Source organism: Thunnus albacares, chromosome 9 (genome assembly GCF_914725855.1).
Source record: "Thunnus albacares chromosome 9, fThuAlb1.1, whole genome shotgun sequence".
Taxonomy (NCBI): Eukaryota; Metazoa; Chordata; class Actinopteri; order Scombriformes; family Scombridae; genus Thunnus; species Thunnus albacares.
The window spans coordinates 17,388,473-17,394,625 of NC_058114.1; the positions used below are offsets into that span (position 1 = coordinate 17,388,473).

The 6,153-nt window shown below is 40.6% G+C and overlaps 1 long non-coding RNA gene across 1 annotated transcript; it reads left to right on the plus strand.

Moving 5' to 3' along the window:
• Positions 1–2,516: 2,516 nt before the first annotated feature.
• Positions 2,517–5,891, plus strand: LOC122989586. The gene is made up of 3 exons (XR_006405108.1): positions 2,517–2,704; positions 4,767–4,907; positions 5,252–5,891. It is a non-coding gene; the product is annotated as an uncharacterized LOC122989586 (long non-coding RNA).
• Positions 5,892–6,153: the final 262 nt, after the last annotated feature.

Here is a 6,153-nt window from a genome sequence, read left to right on the forward strand (position 1 = left end):
CTAATGCCACTCCAGCCAGTGTCACCAGTCTTGTGTGTTTTTCAAATCTCATCAGTCAGCAGACAAACTGATCATTTATTATTCGTCTGATTCAGGAATATTACACACTGATGCAGAAGTACCATAATTAGGTCAGTAAAAATCTTATATTTAAATTCCGTCACTGTAAAAACTTGACAACCCATTCCCCAGCCCCCCCAGACACACACACACACACATTTTGTATTAAACAACTCAGCTTGTATTTCTCAATCAGCTTCTGCCTCGCTGAAACCATCTCTAAAGAACAATCTTCTTGGATTGGGTACCCTGGAGCATGCAGAATTCTTTTGTATAACACTGAAAGAAGAATGATGTTATCAAGTCAAAGACTTCTGCAGTGCATTGGTTTTCCAATAGAAATGCACATTAGCTTGGTTCAATATCCCCTCTTTCCAGTTGCAGCACAGCACACTGCACTTCTGAATGGGCTCCAACTCAGCAGGCTAAATTCAATATGAAAATGCAATCAGCATAAAGCAAGGTAAACAACCCCAAATGTATCCTTACTATTGCAAAGATGACATGAATACATGCATAGTAGGACGGGACTCATGAGTACACACAGCTCAAAAGACTGTGCTGTGTTCAACAAAACATCACAGCTACTGTACCTGGAAAGACAGAGTCAGGGATTTTTTTTTTTTTTTTGGTTTTATATTCAAATACTTCTCTTGTGTGTCAGTAAATAAACTTCAGCCTCTGCCCTGTTGAATATAATTTGAAGGCAATGCTCTGCCGAATATAATTTGATGAGCACTTACTATGCTGAAACCCACATCACACTTCAGGCCATGACACAAATGAGTAATTCAGTGGTCATTTATAATGAAGAGGCTGTTTTATCACAACTCTTGGTATGAACAAATCAATGTGACACCAGTGTTACATCTGAATTATTCATCAGCGGTTATTAGGCCCTTTCATTTACATGCACTAATTGGAACGACTGCTGCACATGCGCCTGTATGATAATAGTTATGCTTAAGCTGTCAAGTGCCTATAATGGCCAATAGATCTCTCATACTTTGTGTTTTATATGTATGTGCTTAACTATTTGATTGCTGAAATGATGTGTCAAAGTAGGGGATTATTTGATTAGCAAGCAGCACATGGCTAATATAAGCCACAAATGAGGGAACATTTTCTCTTTCACATTTTTTTGCCCCTGATTTTCCCAACATTAAATACAGACTTAATTCAGTTTCTGTTAAGTCAACCTTATGATTGCTTGTGCAATGAATTAGTATACATTCAATTTAAAATGTTGAAAATTTTGCTAAAACAGACACAAGAATTGCATAATTTAGATGTGGTTTTTCAGTTTTTCACATGATGCAACTCTATCTCCAAGGAATTATATTTATGTAGTACTACTACTGTTGATAATGTATCAGTGACAACATATTTCAGTTTTTCTCTACAATATCTGCCAGGATAACTTTGACATCAGGATGGATCTCTGGTGTCAAAGTTCTCACGCTTTGTATGACCCTCCACCCTACAAATTTGGCCTTGTACATAGCCGTAGTGCTTCCTACGCCAGAAAAAATGTTGCCAGGGAACAAAATCCAAGCAGCAATTACATTTCCTTTCAAAATGTAATTGGCAAAACAAATGAGTTGTATATAAACATAATCTCTAGGAGACAGGGTTGCTGATGTGTAACAGGGCATCCATTAGGTGCAAAACAATGTTAGACTGAACATATCACATCACAGGTCCCTCTTGCCAAAGAGATAATGTATCTCAAGAGACTTCCTGGTTAAGTAAAGGTTAAATAAACATATAAAACATGTTCAGTATTTTCTATTGGTGCAGTCCAACACCAAACAGCACATTTGAAGCTGTTGGAGAAGCTGAAGCTGGAAGGTATTTTAAAGTGTGACCAGCAAGCTAAATAAAAGCCTTGGGCATTTGAAATTTATTTGATTATGTTGCAAGGAAACTAACACAACTCAGGAGTTTAGGTGGTAAAATGAGCAGATTAAAAAATGCTAGTAAAGAAAAAGGAAAGGAAAGGAAGAATGGTCTGCAGATGGAGGGGAGTGTGGAAATGTGCCAGTGCTCCGGGACGGGCGTGACTTGAGAAACACCATGTGGAGGTAGAAGGGCCCGTTGGAGCCACCTGAGCCTTGACTCTGTCTGAAACAGGAGTGCTTCGTTGACAAGCCATCACTCAGAGACTCCGACAGGGCTTTCAGCAGACCCCCGTCCTCCCTGGCCCTTCTCCCCACACCAGCCCCCTGACACACAGGCTCGAACTCTACACCACAATGTATGTCAGCACTGTCATTAGGGTAATTGCTGATTACATACACAATTGTCTCACCCAAGTCTGCCAGACGTGCATCAATCCACAACTAGGTTGTCTTACATTTGTGATGATTGGTCTGAGTGAAGATTGTTCAGGATCTCGACTTCTTACTTCTCTAACAAACTGTATCCTCTGGTCAAAATTGGGGATTTTTTTCCTTTCTATAGGCAGAATTTGTTTTACTTTGACTGCATTTAGAGTAATATTTACACCCTTACCTCTCTTACAGATTGAAGACTTGTGTGAGATATGACTGGCCAGACGTCGCTGGCACTAGATGAAAACTCATGGCAAATGCTTTCGTTTTGAGGCCTGCTGATGGATAAGTGGACAATGTGTCACGGACAGGTAGCTGTGAAAAATTGCCCATGTTATGTCTGTAGACAGTTAAGGTATCTATGGAATTCAAAGCAGTGAAAGTCCTTGCAGGCTCCCCACCATTTTATGTGAAAGACCTTTTTTGACAATCTGTCCTGCTTAGGAGAGGAAACAATAGTGTATATTGTGTTTGTTTTCTGTTTTTTTGTTAGTTTGTTTTTACATGGTTTGTCATGGACATTCTACATTTAAACTGTCAGGGAGTAGATGACAAATCAGTAGTATATCATTCAGGTTTTTACACCACACATCCAGTCAAATTGGTCAAATTAATATTGCAATTACATCTTAATTTGACCAACATGTTTTCCTCTTGAATGCATTTTAGAAATGTTCAAACCACACGGATTAAAATCATAACCGAAGTAAGTGCCAGTACCTAAACTACAGTACCTGCGTTATTTTACACTTTGATTTTAAGCTTACAGAGAGTCTTACAGTGAAGAAGCAAGTAGATATTCTGTGCCTTACTGATGGACACTTCAAAAAGTTGAATTAAGTGCTGTTTTAGGGATTGTACATGTGACCTTTCTGTTATAGTGACAGCCCCTTCTGTCATTTGGCCAACTTAATGGAGAACAGGTTTGCCTGAGGAATTAAAGCAGCAGCTGCTTACACTCTGATGTCCAAAACATCAGTTTGATCAGCTAATTTTAAGGCTGACGCAGTCACACTGATGAATATTTCAATTTGTATTTGGGGACTAAAATCCGCTCTCCTTGTTAAAAATGCATGAGTTCATAACAGCTCCATGATAATAATATTAACCCATTCAAACAAAGGCTCACCTTTGCAATTATACCAATCAGGAATGATATCAAAGGGAGGGCATGCTGATTTGGCCTTTTGTATTCAGGCAACATCTCTGCTTCCTTATCATGTTGATTTCAGGTGTTCGCCATGAGTTGCTTTCAAATATGTTATTTATGGCTGTTTGTGAACATCACTTGAGTAGAAAATTGCTCCTTCCTCGTGTGCTTGCCTGTGTGGTGTGGGCAAAAACTGGTGGAGGTGGTGAGGGCAGAGGGATAGAGATGGCGGTTGAGGTGAGCAGTCCTCCATCAGTACCAGGTGATGAGTTTATGCGTCCTCACTCCCCAGAGGCCCTGAGGCCGTGACCTCCCATCCATCCCCTTACGCTCTCATTCATTTCACTTTCATAAGCACCGGTAATGACTTCGCTCCAGTGAAAGAGAGAGAGAGGAGGCTGAGACACTTGTTGGGGAGAAGTGGAATCTTCTTCCTGCAATGCCAATTGGTTGTGGTCTTAGAAAATGCTGCAAGGGGATATATAGCTATTACTGAGGTCACGCAGGATGGGGACAGCAATAATTTCCACCTTCTCTTCTACACACACTGCTTTATGCAGCTGGCACTCAAACAGATTGACACATGCCTAAACGTACACATGCATGCATATAGACTGATAGCACACACACATTAACACAGTGGCTGATGGACTGATGGCTCTGTGCATTGTAATATGCTTGGGAGCCTGTACGGGGATTAGCAGCTCATTTCAGTGGCTGCACAGTTGGCCTTCACAGTCTCCCAGAGGAGGGAGACAGCTGTGCGGGGGTGCTGTTTAGAGAGTGGGTAGCAGTGTGTGTGTATGTATGTTAAGGGGGAGGGGGGCTTTGGCGTATGCTTATCTGACACCGAGGGGCAAATTTGAGATGGTCCAATACCAGCTTAACCAATACACACCACTGCACTTTACTGAAAGCTGACTCCCACCTCTCAGGAGATGTCTTATCATATTGCTCCTCACTTTAAACAAACTACAAGTTTGTGAGGATTTAGAAAGGCTTCAGTACAGGCATGTGACGAAGCATGAACGCATGTGTTAGAGGGGATTTGTGACGGATCCCTTAGAGATCCAACTTAATTTTAAAGTAGGTTCCAGCTAATTCGAAAAGATAAACACAAACATTGGTTTCTTTTTTCAACAAAGTACTCAAGGCGCACAAGGCCCAGACTTTGTTATGATAATTACATGTGAAACCACTAACTTTAATTACATTTCGTCCAGACAAACTGCTCTGGTGACTTCTGGTGATAGGATCCAGGTGAACCTTATTACGAAAATGCGAGAAAGGTCTACAGTGACGAGGGGTCATGTGAAGATGTGCCATTGTGATCTCACACAAACCGGTCAGGAAAGAAACAGGAGGTATTGGCATACACCTAAACTCAAATAAATATTTAAGTGGAAGTCACCTGGACACTAGTTTAGTTGACTCATGGCTTCTGAAGTGACAAAGTGTGAATTCTTAGATTTGATGACCTGCACTTGAGCCTCTCTGGCTCTTTCTGCTCTCACTCCCTGTGTTTTTTTTTTAATCATATTTTTAAAATATATTTGCATTTCATGTCTCATTTACTGCTGTAAAACACTTTCCTAATGAAGATGAAAGACAGGTTTACACTTTTCAACATGTTTTTAGCATTTGCAGGTGAGGTTGTCATTGTTGCCCATGGTATAAATGTTGGATCGTACCGACTTTGTTGTTACAGGTTAAAATTTCATGACTGCTGGTGGGCTGGCTTCCGGAATCCTAAAACGTCAACTGTCAGCTCCAAAGCAAACACCGCCGACTCCAGGACGGAAAGGAAAAAGGAAACAGAACAAATCCCGGGTTCAGCGCTCCAAGAAAACTTCGAGCAGAGTAATACTCTATGACATGAGTCAGGGACTCACTCCTCTGGTTATTTCCCAGGCGCTCTGAGAGATTTACAAAAGTGAAAAAAAAAAAAAAAAAAAGATCCTCACCAACTGATGTCACCGTTTGTAATTTTGAGGACAAAGGAACCTTTTACCATGTTGTATCCATTCTATTATGTCGGGCACCATGAACTGTTGTGGCATTTACATGAGAAATGGAACTGGTGGTGAGCCTGGGCTCCATCTCACAGTTAGCTGTCTCTTTAATCCAATCTAGTGCAATGGTGTTGGAACTGCAGTACCAAGGCTGCAGCAGCAGGGAACTGCTTTGTGAGGAGAGGATGGGTGTTATAATTTTGAGAACCCCAAACCATGGAGGGGTCACTGGCTTTGCTTTTCTGGCTTCCTCTTACTGTGTCGACATGAGGTGTGGGATCGAGTGGGATTGTGAATTCAAAGGCAAGGTTAGTTTTGAATTACTTGTCATATCCAGATGGGAAATAAGACTAAAAAATAAATATATATATATATGTATAAAAAACTGTTTTCTACAGTTTTAGTGGAGTGTGATTTTGTACTTTGTGCAGCAACAAAGATATCACAAATAAACAAGAGCGTTTTTATCTGTTGGACAAGAGGAAGCCTATTCAAATAAGACCTTCCTCTTTCTAATGTCTCTCAAACTTGGACACAAAAACCCATAAATATTTACTAAGTCCTCAGAGACAAAGTTAAGATACAATTGCTTGCTGTC